The sequence below is a fragment of the Tiliqua scincoides genome, chromosome 4 (genome assembly GCF_035046505.1).
Source record: "Tiliqua scincoides isolate rTilSci1 chromosome 4, rTilSci1.hap2, whole genome shotgun sequence".
In the NCBI taxonomy this organism is placed as follows: domain Eukaryota; kingdom Metazoa; phylum Chordata; class Lepidosauria; order Squamata; family Scincidae; genus Tiliqua; species Tiliqua scincoides.
The window spans coordinates 206990529-207007775 of NC_089824.1; positions in this window are offsets into that span (position 1 = coordinate 206990529).

Genomic DNA, 17247 nt, shown 5'->3' on the forward strand with positions numbered 1-17247 from the left:
GCATGACAGGTGTGCACTGTGAACTAAATATCAGTTATCTGCTATGTTCAGCCTTGTTCATTTCACCCTGTCATTAGTTCAGAGGGCTTCATTTTTCCTTTTAGTTCTTTTCTTTTCTATTTATGACCCTATTGAAGTGCTGACCTGTATTTTGTAATCACCAGTCCTGGAGGAGACTATGCAGTTAATCCATGCAATTCAGAAAGATTTTAAAAAATAATCCAGACTTTCGGTACATATCAGGAAGCACTGATATGGGTGTGTGATTATTTGCCCTAGCAACTTGGCACAAATAAGTTTTACTTAAGATTTCTCCCAAGTGTTCACCTAAACTTCTATTAATTAGCAGGCATTTTATATTTCTGAATGCATATACTTTAGAAGCGTGATCCACAATAGACTTCCATGGGAGAAACAATGACAACTCAGCCCACGCGTTGCCCCCCCCATGACCTGCAGCACCAGCCCTAAGGAGAACCATATAACATATATACCATATATATATGGCAAAGCTCTGCGATGGCGCCCCCCATGGGCTATTGCTGCCCCCCCGGGCAGAAATCCGCCCCCTCCCAGAGACTCATGGAGCCTCGCATGACCTCCTTCCATGCCAGTGAAACCTCTGTGAAATTCCCCGGCGCTATAAACTGTGCTTCCGGCAAACTGGAAGCACAGTTTCCGCCCCCGTTGGAAGCCTCAGAGAGGCTTCCGTGGGGTCCTAGCAGCCGGAACCTGGGGCATTTGCCCCAGAGAGCTCTATGGCAGGCACGCAACTAATATCAGGGCTACTTCCCTGTTGCCAACAGCACTCAGTGATTCTTCTGTGTCATGCAGTTTGAGTGTGTTCCTGGATTCACAGCTTTCCCTGGAGAGTCAGGTGGCAGAAGTGGCCAAAGGTATGTTTGCCTAGTTGTGGCTGGTGCACCAGCTGTGGCCATACTTGAGTCATACAGAGCAGATCACAGAGCTTCATTACCCCTGCTAATTGGGTAAGGCACTTTTTCAAGTGGGTGCTCCTTTTTTTAGCAGGGGAGAGTAACTGGCCCACCTCACCCCAGCACTGTCTGTTCTAGTGGCTGTCTGCTGGTATTCCTTGGCATCTTTTTAGATTGTGAGCCCTTTTGGGACAGGGAGCCATTTAGTTATTTGATTTTTCTCTGTAAACCGCTTTGTGAACTTTTAGTTGAAAAGCGGTATATAAAGACTGTTAATAATAATAATAATAATAATAATAATAATAATAATAATAATAATAATAGTGACTTCAAGATTGGATTACTATAATACACTCTACATGGGGCTGCCCTTGAAGATTGTTCGGAAGCTGCATCTAGTGCAGAATGTGGCAGTGAGGGTGGGGACTGGAGCTAGGCAGTTTGATTCTGTCGGACCACTGCTTAGGTGACTACACTGGCTGCCATTTGTTTTCGGGCCCAATTCAGGGTGCTGGTATTGACCTTTAAAGCCTTTCACAGTTTGGGGCCAGGTCATCTGAGGACCACCTTCCTCCCATATATTCTAGCCCACACTCTGAGGTCACCAGAGGCGGCTTTCTTTCAAGTGCCGCCTTTCTCCATGTAGTTAGGGGGGTGGCGGCATAGGAGCAAGCCTTCTTGGTAGTGGTGCAATAGTTATGGAACTTCCTACCAGTTGAATTAAGATCTACTACCCCCTCCCTCATGGCGTTTCGGTGAGTGCTTAAAACATTTTTGATTCGGTTGCTGTTTTGGGTGCTGGGTAATCTGCCTCCTGTACCTCTGTAGCAGTTCCTTGAGTATAAATAGTTTTTGCCATCCTCCAATTTGGTTTTTTTTATTTATCTTTTGTGATTTTATTTATTGTTTTTATAATGTATTGTATATTTTTAGCCACAAATTGAAAGCCGCTTTGGGCATCTACTTCCGCAGAGGAAAGGCGGGGTAGAAATCTTTTAAATAAATAAATAAATAAATAAATAAATAAATAATGCACATAGCCATGCTATAGTTTTGAAGGAGAAACTATACATGCATACATACATTTTGGGTTACATTTTGGCCAAATATTTGCCAATATGAATTTTCAGTTCTCATCCATACATAGCTGTTACTGTTAGGCTGCTGCAGATCTGGGAAGAATGATTCAGGCTGCAATCCTATACACACTTTCCTGGGAGTAAGATCCATTGAACTCAATGGGACTTACTTCTGAGTAGACATGCCTAGGATTGTGCTATCATATTTGCTTCCTTTTGAGACCCTAAGCTTTAAGTGTAGCTCCTCCCTTAGGCTTCAGTTGGAGTGAAAAGAAATGACATGACCACAAAATATTTTTAATAAGTGGTGTCCTTTCTTGTTTTCACAGTCTGCAGGTCCGCAAGCAATGGAATGCTTGAGGCCACAGTTGCTAAGCAAAGCAAACTGTTCAAGAACCCTAATTTTGAATGTATAAACTCACGCAGGCATTTGCATCTGAATGGAATCCATGTTCCTTTACTCAGAGAAACTCAACATGTCATGTGGCTTATCTCAACAAACACAATTAACCAGCACAGCTGAAAGGAAAACTAGCAATGGGCATTCCTGGTAATCAGATCCCGATCACTCCAGTAAACATATCTAGATTTTCATAAAATCAGTGTAAGCATGCAGATAATCCATTAATTATTATTCTGAAATTGAACAGAAAGAAATAAGAGCTGGATTTTATTCTTCTAGCAAACCTGGGCACCTTTTCAGATTTCAGTGGGAGAGGGAAAAAATTTCCATGGGAAGGGAGCAGGGAGCAAGATTCAACAGTCCGTTCTTGAATATGCTCAAGATCAAATTGCAGAAAGAAAGAAAGAAAGAAAGAAAGAAAGAAAGAAAGAAAGAAAGAAAGAAAGAAAGACCCACAACAACACAAAAGCAACACACACTGTGCAATTCAGTGAGATGTGTTGTGGTTACTATGGAAAAAATATTGGCGCATGCCAGAGTCCCCCTGTGCCATTTTTTGTTTTGATTTGAAGAAATGGGATCTGTGCCAGCTTTGGCAGGCAGACTAGTTTGAACAACAGGCACAAGGACATGATCCTTTCCCCTTCACCCATCATCTACCTACTGCTCAGTATGCTTGCCCAGGTGCACAATTGCCTGCAGGTAACATGCCAAGGATATAAGATATATCCAGGATATAAGACGAGTGAAGGAGAGTTTAATCCTTACCCTGAAACAGTCCTGACCTGGACTGGGGGACTGGTCGCATATGGAGAGGGCTGGCTGCTATTTAAAACATTTATAGGATCAATGGGAAACTCCCCCCCCCCACAGCAAACAGAAGCGACAGAGGGATGTCTCATTCTAGATCAGGACCCTGGGGTAGGATTAAGCCTGTGCTTAGCACGTACGGTGACTTCTTGAAGTCTCGTTGATTTCAGTGAGAACTCAATGGGAATTCGCAGAGCTCTACTTTGGTTGGATCAAATGCCAACTAACTAAAAATAGATTCCCAAAATGGTAACCACTTTCTGCTCTCCTTCTCTCTCAACCATGGTCATGATCCACAGGGGCCTAATCCAGCTGCTATTTTCTTTAAAACAAATAAGCACATCAGCATTAACCACGCTCTCAACATCATGCACCATTTTGGTTGGACTGGACACTACTAGTTTCTTTAACTTGCACATATGTTGCAGATCAAAGCCCCACAAACAGATCTCTGATCATTCATATCCACACTGCCACAATGCTTTTCACTCACTTCACACAATTTGGGTGCAAGCCATCAAGTGTTCAGGTGACAAGAAACCCAGTGATGTGCATACATGTGTCAAGCTGCCTTAAATCTTTAGCACTGTGGGACAAGATATCAGATGACCTCTGGGGAAAATGCAACATAAACAATATCAAGGAAGGATATGGCCTCCGATAGCCATTTTCTCTAACTTTTTTTTTCTTTTTAAAATACACCTCAGAGTCCAGGTGTCTATTAATTCTCCCATGAATCAATCATGAAAAGATGAATAAACAAATCATTTTAAGTTAAACACCGTACGTGTGTTTTCATTCGGGCAAAACCGTGCCCCTGACATAAAGCTCTGCTTTAAACTAGGCAGTCTATATGGGTCACTAAAGTTTCCAAATTTTTCTGGTAAGTAAGTCAGACCTATGGCCTCCCACCAATTCAGATATGCATATTTTATTGCCTCGTTACACAGAGAGTTTATTTTCAGACCTGAGGCTTAAGGGGTTGCAATGCATTCAGGGTGGGTGGTGGCTAGGGAGAATGTTACAAAAAAAAAAAAAAAAAGGTTAAAGATACTCTTTGTAATACACTGTATGAGTAGGAACACCTGGCTTTAGTAACTATTTTGTTAGACCCTCTTATCCTTCTGTTTGACAAAAGGGCATAGTTACCCCCGCTGACTTTTTGTCATGACCTTTGCTTTCTGAAATGAATTAAGGGTTTATGTGCAGGAATGTGGTGCGCAGGAAGACAGGAAATGGCTTGGGAAATTACTTTCCTGTTCCATTTTGCTGGTTTACGTACTGTAACGTCATCAAGGACAAAGCCTATGAGTTTATGGCGGCCTAAGCCACTGGTGTTGTAGCAGCTGCACCATCACATGGGGGGGGGGGGTTTTCCAGGTGAAAAATTAAAAAGATATCTCTTAATTTGTAATACATTCCACCGAGACATCTGTTTTGTTTTGAGCCATGTAACCCATTTCTGAAACTGAAGGTTGCCAACACAGGTTGGTCCCTGTTACATAGTTGGTCCCTATTGCGTATATGCAATGTTGGGCAGAATTTAAAGTATCGTACAGTGACAGAAATAATTCCTAATAAGGAATCTGAGTGGGCTTTGGGGGGAAAAACAGGAGGATTCATTCAACACAAAGCAAAATAAGCTAAAACTTTAAGGAAAGGAGAGACAATGAATTTCCTGATTAAATGTAAGAAAATGAACAGTCGTGCAATGATGATATTGTTGGAATTGCATTGGGCAGTTTTTATTTAAGAGAAAATAAAGGTACCTGAATGTAGAGTAGTAATGAATAAATGAACACTTGCTCTTAAACTGCTGTCTCATATGGACAACTATATAGAAGTTTTTAAAAATAAAATAAATGTAGCCTGCAGGTTCCTGAGCAGGAGTGCATAATTTCACTAATTTCACTAATTTGATTCCTTTCCTTTTAATGATTTCTCAAGTTTTGTTCTTGGTTTGCTCTGACTTTTTGTATATAAAGAAGAATTCATTGCTACAGCTGGACAGTTTTATCCACATGAACCAGTTCAGTACAAGGTACCAGCTAATCACTCTGTGTATCTCTGATAGTGTGGGATCACTACATTAGTGAAAACCACTTATAGGATACAAATTTGACTCTTTGATCAAAATTATGTATTTTGTGATCACCAAATAGTGATCAAAAATAAAGATGAGGAAAGATCAGGTTTTAGGTGTGTCCCTCCCCCCAAATATAAAACTCTGTTTTATAGGACAAGAGTTTGAACTTTATGAACTCTGAGAAGAATCCATTGGGAAGTTCTCCTGTGCTGAAATGCGCAACTACATAAAGCATGGGGTGCATCAGCGGTTCCCATTACATGTCTCTCATTTTTGGGTTTGGTTCTTCAGTGGGCACAGTGAAGTATGGAGAGAAGGGGCCTAGAGCTGTGCAAAAGTTCTGCAGTTCTTTGAATTATTGGGATACAGTATAATCTTTTAAATCCTTCTGCATGAGCTGGATAGCTGACATGAAGCAAAAATGTAGTCCAAGGTCTACTGATTTCAAGAAATTGAAAGTGTCAATTAAACTCTCCTTGAAAAGGGAGCATGAAGGTAACACACTTGCCCACTACTTAAACACCTGAAATTGGGGAAACATTTATCCCAAGGCATCCTGATTATTAGAGCAATAGTTGTGAGAAAGCTGAAATTTGATTAACTCATGGACAGGGAACAGTGGAAATATTAGCACCAAAAAGGCAAAGATCAGGATAAATTAAAACTCTAACAACGTAATGCACAATATCAAAAGTTAACAAGATTTTTTATTTCAAAGTTTGACCCTCTTCCCATATGATTTTTGAAATTCAAATTTAAGTAATACCTTAAAAAAAATTGCATCTTAAACATAAGCTTCAGGGTTATGTTGTATATCTCCAGTATCAGGTTGTATTATGATGCATCTAAACAGGCAGTGACTGTTCTAGGAAAAGTGATACTAGTGGAACAGGAAAACATGATCTCTTTCTCACAGGTTTATTATGGTATTTTGGGTTAGATTGAAACAAGTTGTACACTTTTATGTTACCTGTGTAAGTGCATTATTAGTTTGGTATAAATGTAAATGTCAGCTAAGTCCAGACCTTTCCCCCTTAGCCTCAGTTTTCAAAATAATGAACAGTCTCCTTTTTTGGGGTTATTGGAGGAAATGTCCATTGGGTATCTAGTTAGCTACTTTAAAAGTATGATTACACTTCAGGGTGTAACCAGCAAAATAGAAAGTGAAAAACACTCTTCCTTCCCTTTTCTGTTTTTTCCCCTATTTTTTTTTTCTTCCCCAATTAAGGGACATTGTGTGTGCTTTATGTCATAAACTCAATTCTACTTGTGACATAAAGGGGTTTTGAATATGGAATAACAGTGCTGAAAGGGTTAGTGGGGAAATTATACCTTTTGTTATTAAGATTAGAGACAAGATCATGAAATTATAGGGATTGAAATGGGAAACAAACACTGGCAAAACTATTTCACTTGAATGGTCTTGGGACATGGCAAAATGTGTCTAGAAATTTGTTTAATAGTTTTAAAAATTATATTCTCTCAGTAATTCACACACACACACTCCACCACTGACACTACCCTTATCAAATGCTAATATCTTTCACATAGTTTAGACCTTTATTGTTTTTTTAAAACCAGCCTTAGAACTGATTAAGAAAATGATGGGCTCTAAATGCTCTAAGCAGTCTCAAAACAGTTTCAAAATACTACAAAATACTAAAACTATGTCTTTATAATGGAAGTCTTCCATATCTTTACCTTCAGATATAACTGTTTGAGTTATTATATGACAAATCGCAAGGTAAGAGAAGGGTTACACCCAAGTAGATGTATTGAAAAGTGGACTTTATTTATAGCACACTGCCCAATGGTAGATTTCAGGATGATGTACTACCTTATAGATTATTTTCTCTTCTGTAAACAAAAAGTATGATTGTATTGGTTGTGCTTTCTCCTTCATGGATATGACAACATCTTACAATTAAAGACTAAATCTTAAGTTTTACTGAGAGATGGAGGTTTAAGTATCAATTTGTCATGCGCAATAGTTTTACAACGTATCTCTCTCCCCTCTCCACCCATAAATAAGCTTCAAAGGTATATATAGCTAAAAGATTATTTTAAAAAAACAAAGTTAGGGAAATATGTTTTGGGGGTTTCATGTATAGGCATGGTAGGAAAATTTATTTTTACCCTAAATTCATTTCAGCTCTATCTTAAAAACCTAATTGTTACCAGGCAGGGAAAAGTAGAGCATTAAGAGATAACATAACTAGTCCAACCTGACCTCAAAAGGTCAAAAGAAAACTAAACAATTTTGCCACAGCACTTGCTTGTTTAAGGCAATGCAGGCTCAATTTCCTTTCTTCTGTTTCTCCTGGTATGTTATACTGTCCAGTATTACTCTAGCTTGACAATAAAATACACACAGTGTTGGTTGCCTAAAGTATAATTACTAGACAAAGCAAGGACACACACACACACACACACACACACACACACACTCCAAAGGATTTGGCAAGCAGAATGGAAACCAATTAAATCCAAATGTCATCTGTAAAGCACTACACTAAAATGCCCACCGCATTATATTAATTTCTAACCAGATTTATGGAGGTCACTCACTATTGAAAAAATGCAAGTCAATGATGATAGTGGGGAGGGGGGCGTTTCCCAGTTTGGAGGGCATCTTTTAACCCGTTTTCTGCTGCACAAATGAGCACTGCAAGTGTTATTTACCTTTGAATTGAAAGGCCTGACTAGGTTGTTTTCAGGAGGACTGTTATCTCATGAGAAAACAATAGTTGGGAAAATTATTTGTGAAGTTCCCCTCCTCTTTGCTTCTCCTCTCAACTCCCCACTACACAATTTCAATTTAGGGTTAGAATTACACTGTAGGGAAGGGATCAGAAAGACCCCCCCCCCCCCCGGCATGGTACAAAGGTTGCTTGAGTTTGTAGGTTTGTCTGTTCTGATGGGAAGCTGTGAATTTGACACACAGGCACCCAGTACATTTTTATATTAACAAAAATAAGGAGGTGTGTGTGTGTGTGTGTGTGTGTGTGTGAGAGAGAGAGAGAGAAGGGTATGATTATAAAAATCACTTAAAGGCTCAGGGGGAAATGATGCTTTAGTAGCAAAACAAATTTGCCACAAATCATTTTACAAAAGAACAGCAGGACTTGGGACTAAACTGGGGAACTGTTCCTATTCATCATTCATTTGTTTTGGAAGTTCCACCCTCTGCCTGACATGTTCAATATCTAATTGGCATTCTGACACTTGGGATAAGTAAGCATCTGCTGCATGGATGCTTCTTGGAAGTCTTTTGTTCTGCAAAAAAAGTTGGAGTTCAAGGGATTCAACTTAGCCAATGCACTAGATTCATGCTATTGTTAGAGCAGTTCCTCTTTGCTGCAGTGGGGCAGGGAGGGGGAGGTTTACTTGAAAAGACAAACATGAGCTACCCCACTCCCCCCCCCAAAAAAAAAAATATCAGAGAACAGTTTGCTTCTAGCTACTTCCACTAGCTGGAGGGGCTTTTCTGTTTCCACAATGGAGAGCAATTGACAAAAGCATAACTACATGGCAATGCCAGAACTGATTTATCATTGATAAAAGCTCCATACAGAGTAGTTTTCTTTCATTCTGAAGAATTTTCTTAGGGTAACTGGGCTTTAGCTATGGATATGTCATTTGGGTGACATTTTTATATAGGTTACTCTCGCATTATGTAGCGACAGTAGTAAGACTACTAGTAGTAGTATTACTACTAGTGGTAATTATAGTAGTAGTAGCAGGAATATTATATTGAACAATCACAGTTTTAGAACCCGAGGATGCAATGCTTGGAAAACACAGTATGGGACCCAGTAAATGTTAGTGTGGTGTCTTCTGAAAAACTGGAAAAAAAAATCTAATGTAAAAACAGCCTATTCTAGAAATCCATTAAACCACAGTCACTGAATTTAAGGCGGTTTTTTTTTCTGCTGAAGATGGTGAGACCAAAGAATTGAAACTTTTCAGACATTCTGGAAATGAACACAGCCAGTCATGGAGTGGGGTGGAGTGGTGGTAGTGGCGTCGCGAGGGGTACCCGCACCGGGTGATGCAAGGGAGGGCACCAGGATGAGGTCTCTTGTTATCTGGTGTGCTCCCTGGGGCATTTGGTGGGCCGCTGTGAGATACAGGAAGCTGGACTAGATGGGCCTATGGCCTGATCCAGTGGGGCTGTTCTTATGTTCTTATCTTCATGGGGGAGTGACACCACTTACATATCCAAATTTGGTGTTTTTGAATAATACCATCCTGTTAAATACGAATTGATGCATAATTTCATGCAGAATGCAATGAAACAAACCAAACTGAAATATCGTATCAAAAGTTATAGCAAAAAACCCAGCAGGGCAGGGCGATCTTACAGCACCATGGCTAGCTATATCCCCCACAATGATGCCCCAGCAAGCCATGCCCCAGGGTGTATTGAATGCTTGCATGCAAAGGCAAACTACATAAGGATGTTTTCATGGCCTCTAAATGCAGGGACAAAGTCTTCAGTGCTTTAGTGCTTACTTTTGCAAGCAGATGTGCTGTGGGGTGGCTAAGAATTACATCAGCATGAGGAGCATGGCTAACCAGTGTGCCCCTGCTCTCCTATCTCTACATTCAGTGAATGTGGGAAATAATGTATGAATTGGGCTCTAATGCATATCTTAGAGTGAATCTCTCCCCATGTAAGCCCTTTCACCCATAAAGATAGAGATATCTGTGTGAGAAGTTAGAATGATGTCAGTTAGAGCTGAGGAATATCCGATCATTTTTTAAAAAGTATTTTCTATGGATTTACTGAACATAAAGCAAAAACAGATGTAATGGGTGATGCAACTGCAGAAATCCCAGGGTACCCCCCCCCCCGTAAAGCAGCAGTAGCATGCTCTGCTGGGAGGGGGGGAGATATTTTCAACTCTTGGTGGTGCAGTTTCCCTGATCTAAATCTTCACCAAAGCTACTCTCCGACCCACTGCAAGAGTATCGTCAAGCGTACACGCAGAGAGAGTTGCAGCCAATCATAGTTTGGAAACCATGGAAAAGTTTGGAAACCTGATTGGAGACAGAGGCATACGTTTGTTACATTACATGTTACAATTTGAAGTATATACACCTGAAAAATGTAATGCATGAAACAGACCTAAGTGAGGGTGGAAGCATGAAGGTGATAAAATATATAAACCTATGTCAGCAGAGCCAGGGATTAGGATGCCCAGCTCTGCCCTTTAAGTGCTCTGCAGAAGAGCAGAGATATCCATACTTCTTCACTGAGACTTTAACAACATGGACTGTGTGAAAACACAGTGCCCCCAAAGCATTACGGGGTTGTCTAATCCAACTTAATGTTCACAGGCTGTCTTCCTATGGCATATCAGTGGCTTCAACAGAGTGAAAGAATGTGGTGCTCATCACCAAGGAGCCGCATTTGTTATATCCCAAGCTCAATATATTTTTCTTGCCTCAGGAGGAATAAGGGAGGCATAAAGGCATGAAAGAAAAGGAAACGACACCCTTCTATTTTCTCAGTTGATGACACAGTGATTGTAACTGCTGCTGCTTTTCTTCTCTCCTGCTGAATGATGATGTATATCCAGAGTGGGTGTGAGTCATGGGCTACTGGCTGCTGTGGCAAATACAAAAGGGAGATAGGAACAAAGGAAGAATGGAGGAATTTTCCTCTTTTATGGTTTAGGAGAATACCAGAGTGAATGTAATTGAGGAGTTTCTGCTAAAGCTTCCTGTAAAATACTCTCAAGAGTATTTTGCACTCACACACACAGACACAGGCCTGGATCCAGACTTGCCTTCAATGTTACAGAAATCCACTTACAAAGTCAACATTATTAGACAGTTTTAATCAGTTTTCAGCCATGAAGTGCTCAGGGCAATGTATTCTTCCTAACATATCAATTCACCAGCTCAAACCAGTATGAAACAGCCAAACAGGCTCAAGGAACAGCAACTTGTTGTCTTGTGTGCTCCCTAGGGCATTTTGGTGGGCCACTGTGAGATACAGGAAGCTGGACTAGATGGGCCTATGGCCTGATCCCAGCGGGGCTCTTCTTATGTTCTTAACTTTCATCGCATTTAAAAATGCATCTTATCTGTTCTCCAAGTAAGAATCAAGTGGCTTATCATTAAAAAAAAAAATCACTATAATCCAAATGGTTTAAAAAGCAACAACAAAGTTATCGATAAGTACTTAACTTCGCAGTTAAAACATAAAATGTAGCAGCACTACTCACAAAACTACTTTCCCAGGCATGGTCAAGATTGAAATGTGGATCTTTGGCATACAAAGCATGTGTTCCACCACTGAGTTCTTTCTCATGTTGTTCAAGCAAAACCCCAGGTGACAAAGAACAAAATAAACAAAATACTTTGTTCTGTTTTTCAAGAAGATTGTGAAAAGCTAAAAGTTATCTGACACCTGGCACAATCTGGGTTACATCAAATGCTTTATGTACATAGGATATTGGCCTTTTTAATTACTTCTGGTTCTGTCATAGTTTGTTGCTTTTCTGTTGTACATATTAAAACTAATTTGATCAGTTGAATTCTCAAATATATTTTCTTATATTTTTTTCAAGTCATGCAGTGCACTGGCACTCTCTGGTCCCAGATCCGATTGGCATTGTGTGTGTAGAGTTTTCTTACTGGTCCTAGAATTCCAACAGGATCCTCTGACCCAGGCTCAGTCAGCTTAGTAAAGTGCTGATCATCGTACTCTAGAACTTGGGTGACCAGGGTTCAAGTTAATTGCTCAGTCATGAAGTTTGCTGGATATCTTTTGCTAAGTCACAACAGTTCACCCTAGTGTGCCTAGCTGCTGTGATAATAAAATGGGGGTATGAAAGAACCATGCATGCTGCCCTCAACTCAAAGCATATTCTTCATCAAAGCCATCCCTAAAAGGATTTGAGCAGGGTGTGGACCTGGGGAAACTCAACCAGTACGACCCTTCCATTATGGCCATATATTGGTCATCAAAGCACAGGAGCCAGGGCGGCCACCTCAATTGCCTTACCCAAGGGACAGCTGTATTCTTCATCATGGATATGTTTCATTGGCTCCATCCCTGGATAGGAAGCCTGTTTCGGTCTAGCTCTGAAGAGAGATAGGGATGTGGAAAAACTCTCTCAGAAATTTCACTAGGCTTATTCAAACCCCTTCCCCCCCATTATTCCGCATTCAAAATGTGTTTCTCCTGAATAGGAATCTCCTCATAATTTTGCCTCAGGTGAAATGAAGTGGCCTTTTTAGCCCAGTCCTTAGCAACCTTGTTCCTTTATGGTTTTCATCACCAGCCCTTGACTCCCAACAGAAAATTATTATTAGTAGTAGCAGCAGCATTATTAAATATGTTTATATACCGCTTTTCAACAAAAACATATAGGGCTAGTGGAAGGCATAGAGCATCCCCAACAACCTGGTTCATGTGACCCTGTCCCTGTTATAGATATGTGGGGAACTGGGGAGATTGCAGTAGTCTTTTTTTGTCTTCCCTTAGAAGAACTCAGATGTTTTCATCTGAATTTCAGAGTGATATGTTGGGTGAAAGTTGGCAGTAATTTTAAGGAGAAACTGGCTCATTCTTTTCCCTTCAATCTCTTCTGGCCTATGGTCATGGTCCGACTATGGTAGCATTTCTTGGGTGTGACTGTTGAGGCTGGTGGCCATTCACTCTAACCCACTTTCTCTTCTCTTTTTAAGTGAGGTGGGGGGGGGGAAGATGAACATCTGTGTCCATGGAACCTTGACCTACATAGGTCTCACCCCAAAGGATTTGGGATAATATATGAGATTAAACGAGGCCAACAATAGAAGCAAAGACTCCTGTTGTTGTTAGCTCCTTTGAAGTCCTGAAACCTTCACGTTTTTAAAAGGGCATTGGTAAAAGATAACGTCTAATCTGCTTTTATCGCTTTGGATATTATTTTGGAGACCCAAAATGGACAGGCTAGATGGGTGTCAACCCCCGCCCCCTGCTAGGATTGCTAAAATTCTAAGTGGAGGATGGGATGTTTTCTCAAACTCACCTCCCCCTCCACCCCAAAAGTATTGTATGCTTCAGTGGACATGACAAACTTTGTTCTATTGAACATAATGGAATCTGATCACCATTGCAGCTTCTTTCAACAGGCGGAGGTTGCTCAGTCTCTTCTTGCAGTGCATAACTCTTGGTGGACTAACATTTGCTTTCCCGCACAGCTAACCTGCATTTGCCAGACACTGAGGAACAAGCTTGATTCAGGGCAGCTTACAATACAATCATAGAAAAAAATACAATCAATAAAAACAAATTACAAACCAGTAGCAGAAACAAACAAACAAAAACCATAGATCAGACAAAGTGGAGGGCTAGCGCCAACCAAAATTCACAAAAAAGGATGGGATAAACAGGGAGTCTTCCACTGGCTTTGTAGACTGACAGGGGAGCTTTGCGGGGCAGGGAGTTCCACAGGATGGGGCAACCACCGAGAAGGCTCTCTCATAGGTAGCCATCAATAGCACTCCTGAGGGAGATGGTATGCACCAGATGGCCTCTCTGAAGAATCAAACAGATAGCAGCCGACAATTTCTTCAGCTTGCCCTGATTGCACAGACAGAATGGGATCCTATCACCTATTTCAGACAATTCTCCCCCTTCCTTTCTCCCTGAGTAGTTCTCAGCCCCAACACATGAGGCAGTAGCATCAACTATGTTCAGCAAGAGCCTCCTACATATTTATCTACCCATCCCTCTCCCCTTTCCCTCTGGAGAGCCCCTGCTGCTGGCAAGTTATTTCTGCTTGAAGCATAATTTATTATATTTTTATTCCACCTTTTGGCCAATATGCCCCCAAGATGGCTATCTATATAGGTCAACCTTATTGATCTTTAACAGGTGACCTTATTGAGCTGGTTTTCATTTTTTCTTTCTTTCTTTTTTGGCATGCCTTGTACAAGCACTGGACTCACAACCGATTTCCTAAGAGATGTGAAATAGATAAGGATTGTATTTTGCAGGATCAAGCTCTGTCAGAATGTGTAAGCTTTTTGGAAGCATAGCACTCTCAATCAGACAGAGTGCATCTATGCAGCAACCCTTATAGCTGATTCTGAGCTACATATTCAGAAAAACAACATTGCTTAGCTCTTCTGGGGCTGCATCATTAAGAATGTTGATGGGAGGTCTTATACTCTTAAGTTTTAGCACTGCCGCACCACGCTGAATTTTGTTTTTCTTCTTCAGTGAATAAACAGAGTCATGGCATTTTATGAGGGAGAGAGAGATTCAAGTCTCTGCTTTTGCTGCAGCAAGAGTTCCCTGGGTTGCAACTTGGCCACCCCAGACTACTCCTGGACCAAATGGCATCCAAGGTGAAAAGCATCTTTGGAGCCCCCTCCATTTGCTCCATTGCTTTTGAATACATCATTTTTTATTGCATTTGATGCAATGACTCTCATGACTTTGATGCATGATCAGCATGCAAGATTTAGCCCTCTCATTTAACACAATAAATTTGCATCCAAAGATCTGTCAGCCTGAATTTATATATGCCATATAGAAGCAAATAAAAATAAATTTGATTCCTCTGATTTTTCATTTTAAGAATAGCTGAAATGCCTGACACCGCCCCCTGCCCCCAACATGGTGCCCTATCTCTAAATTCAACTCTGGGCAACATTCTCACAAAGTACACTTCACACACACACACACACACACACACCAGTTTCAATTATGGCTTGCATTTGGCATGAGGACCTGCTTTCAAGATACAGAACTCAAACTGCTTCCCCTTGGGAAGGCAGGAGTGCTTTATTTTTACACCACTCTTCCTCTAAGGAGCTCAGGGTGGTATACATGGTTTCTCTCCACCTTTTTTCTCACAACAACCCTGTGAGGTAGGTAAGGCTGAGAGATTGTGACTGACCAAAAGTCACGTAGGAGACTTCATGGCTGAGTGGAGTTCTGAACCTGGGTCTTCCAGGGCTAAGTCCAATTCCCAAACCACTACACCATCCTGATATGGTTCTTTGGGTTGTGGCCTAAACATTCAGTTGGAAAAAGAAGAAAACTGTCTTTGCCTCAGCACTACCCACCCCCCAATTTGTTCAACAAAATCAATTTCCAGCAGAATTTCTTCCTTGGTGAGAGAGAGAGAGAGAGAGAGAGAGAGAGAGAGAGAGAGAGAGAGAGAGAGAGTGCATGTGTGGATATTCATTTATTCACAGCATGACACAAACTCTTTTGCTTGATGGCAACATCACATCCAGGTGTTAGACCTCAACCTCACTCCAGCTATTGTTTATTGCCATTGCTTGAATTAATCCCTGCTGTCAGTTCTGTCCACAAGATGCTCTCCGGAAGAAAGCTCTGCAGAGCATCACAAATGTCACATCCTGCTTTGATACTCTCAATCTTCTCGTCAGGCTCTCCATGACTGTTGCCCAATATGTTAAAAAATGCTGAGAATGAGTGGGTGAATATGAGCAAAATTCCAAGACATTTTTTTGTTACATTATTTTTTTCTACAGGCATCATGGCTCTGATAAGAATTTTGGGCTATCCAGTTACAAAGAGAATTTCCCAAGAGTCCCTCATTCATTAGTAATTATCCTTGTGTTACAGGAAGTAAACAGCTCTTTGGAAGTGCATTTTGCATCCAGTCACATCACACCACACTGGCCTTGTCAGATATGTTGTATTTCAAGGCAACCCGTTGATGATCATCAGATTTCAAGGGCGTTTGGGAGCTCCAGACTAGTTAGTAAAGTTAGTAAAGAGGGAAAAACACTAAGAGCCCAATCCTGAATGTTTTGTACCAGCTCAGCGCAAGCCTGCACTGAGCCAGTGCCGGGTGGAGGATGGGTGACCACCGCCCAGAGTTCCAGGTGAGAGCCAGGTGGCAGAGAGGTGACTGGGGTGTAGGGGAGGCATTCTGGGGTGGGGGAGAGTGGGGAGAAGGAGTGGTGGGGGAGAGATCAAGGATGGAGGGGCTGCTTGCCTTACTTGGGGGAAGGGGATGAATGTCCCCTTCCCCCCAAGGAGGCATCGGGAGTTGCCTGTGGCTGCCTGGCATCCATAGGATGCAGCAGCAAACATTTTGGGTGCCGGGCAGCTCAGGATTGGGTTATAAGCAAGACAGAATGCACATATAATGGTATGGATGGTTGCCAAGTCTCCAGGGTTCTTTGAGAGTCTCCTGGAATTGGATGGGATTCTCCCAGAGAGCAATGGAACCAATCTGGGAGACTTTTACCTGTCCAGTTTTTGTGGCTGGGAGACAAACTGATTGTACTGACATTTCTGCTCTCCTCCTCATTCTCGTCTTCAGCAGGACAGCAATCTCCTTTGTTAAAGGTCCTCACCAGCAATGCTGCAATACTGCAAACACAGTTAGCCTGAGCATTGGGATGGAGAGGTGAGGCCGTTTGCAGGCAGAAGGAGGCAGTAATATCAGAGCACATCTTTCAGCTGACAACAGGCATGGCCAGAAAAAAAAAAAGCTGCAGCTCAGACAGTGAAGAGGGAAAGGGGAGGACTCTGAGTGGGTGAGCCAAAAGCAGAAGGGACTCGTTTAGGTGGAGTAAAGAGGAGGCAGGACAGAAGGGATTCTTTAGGATTTTCTCCCATTCCAACTGTGTACAGTATTCACTTCTCTACTCAGGTGTTAGCTGGTAGGCAGAGCTGCCCCTAGAAGTGTGCAGGCAAGGTGCGGGCAAGGGGAAACTCAACAGGTGCAGCCCCACTTATTATGGCCATATATTAGTCATGAAAGCATGGGACCCAGGCAGCTACCTCAGTTGCCCTACCCAAGAGATGGCTCTGACGGCAGGGTTGGGTGCCTAGGGTGCCTATCCATAGGGACAAGTTGCCCTAGGGACAAGTTGCCCTAGATGCCTATCCATAGGGACAAGTTGGTCTGACTGAGGTACAAAACATCACATAGAGCCTGA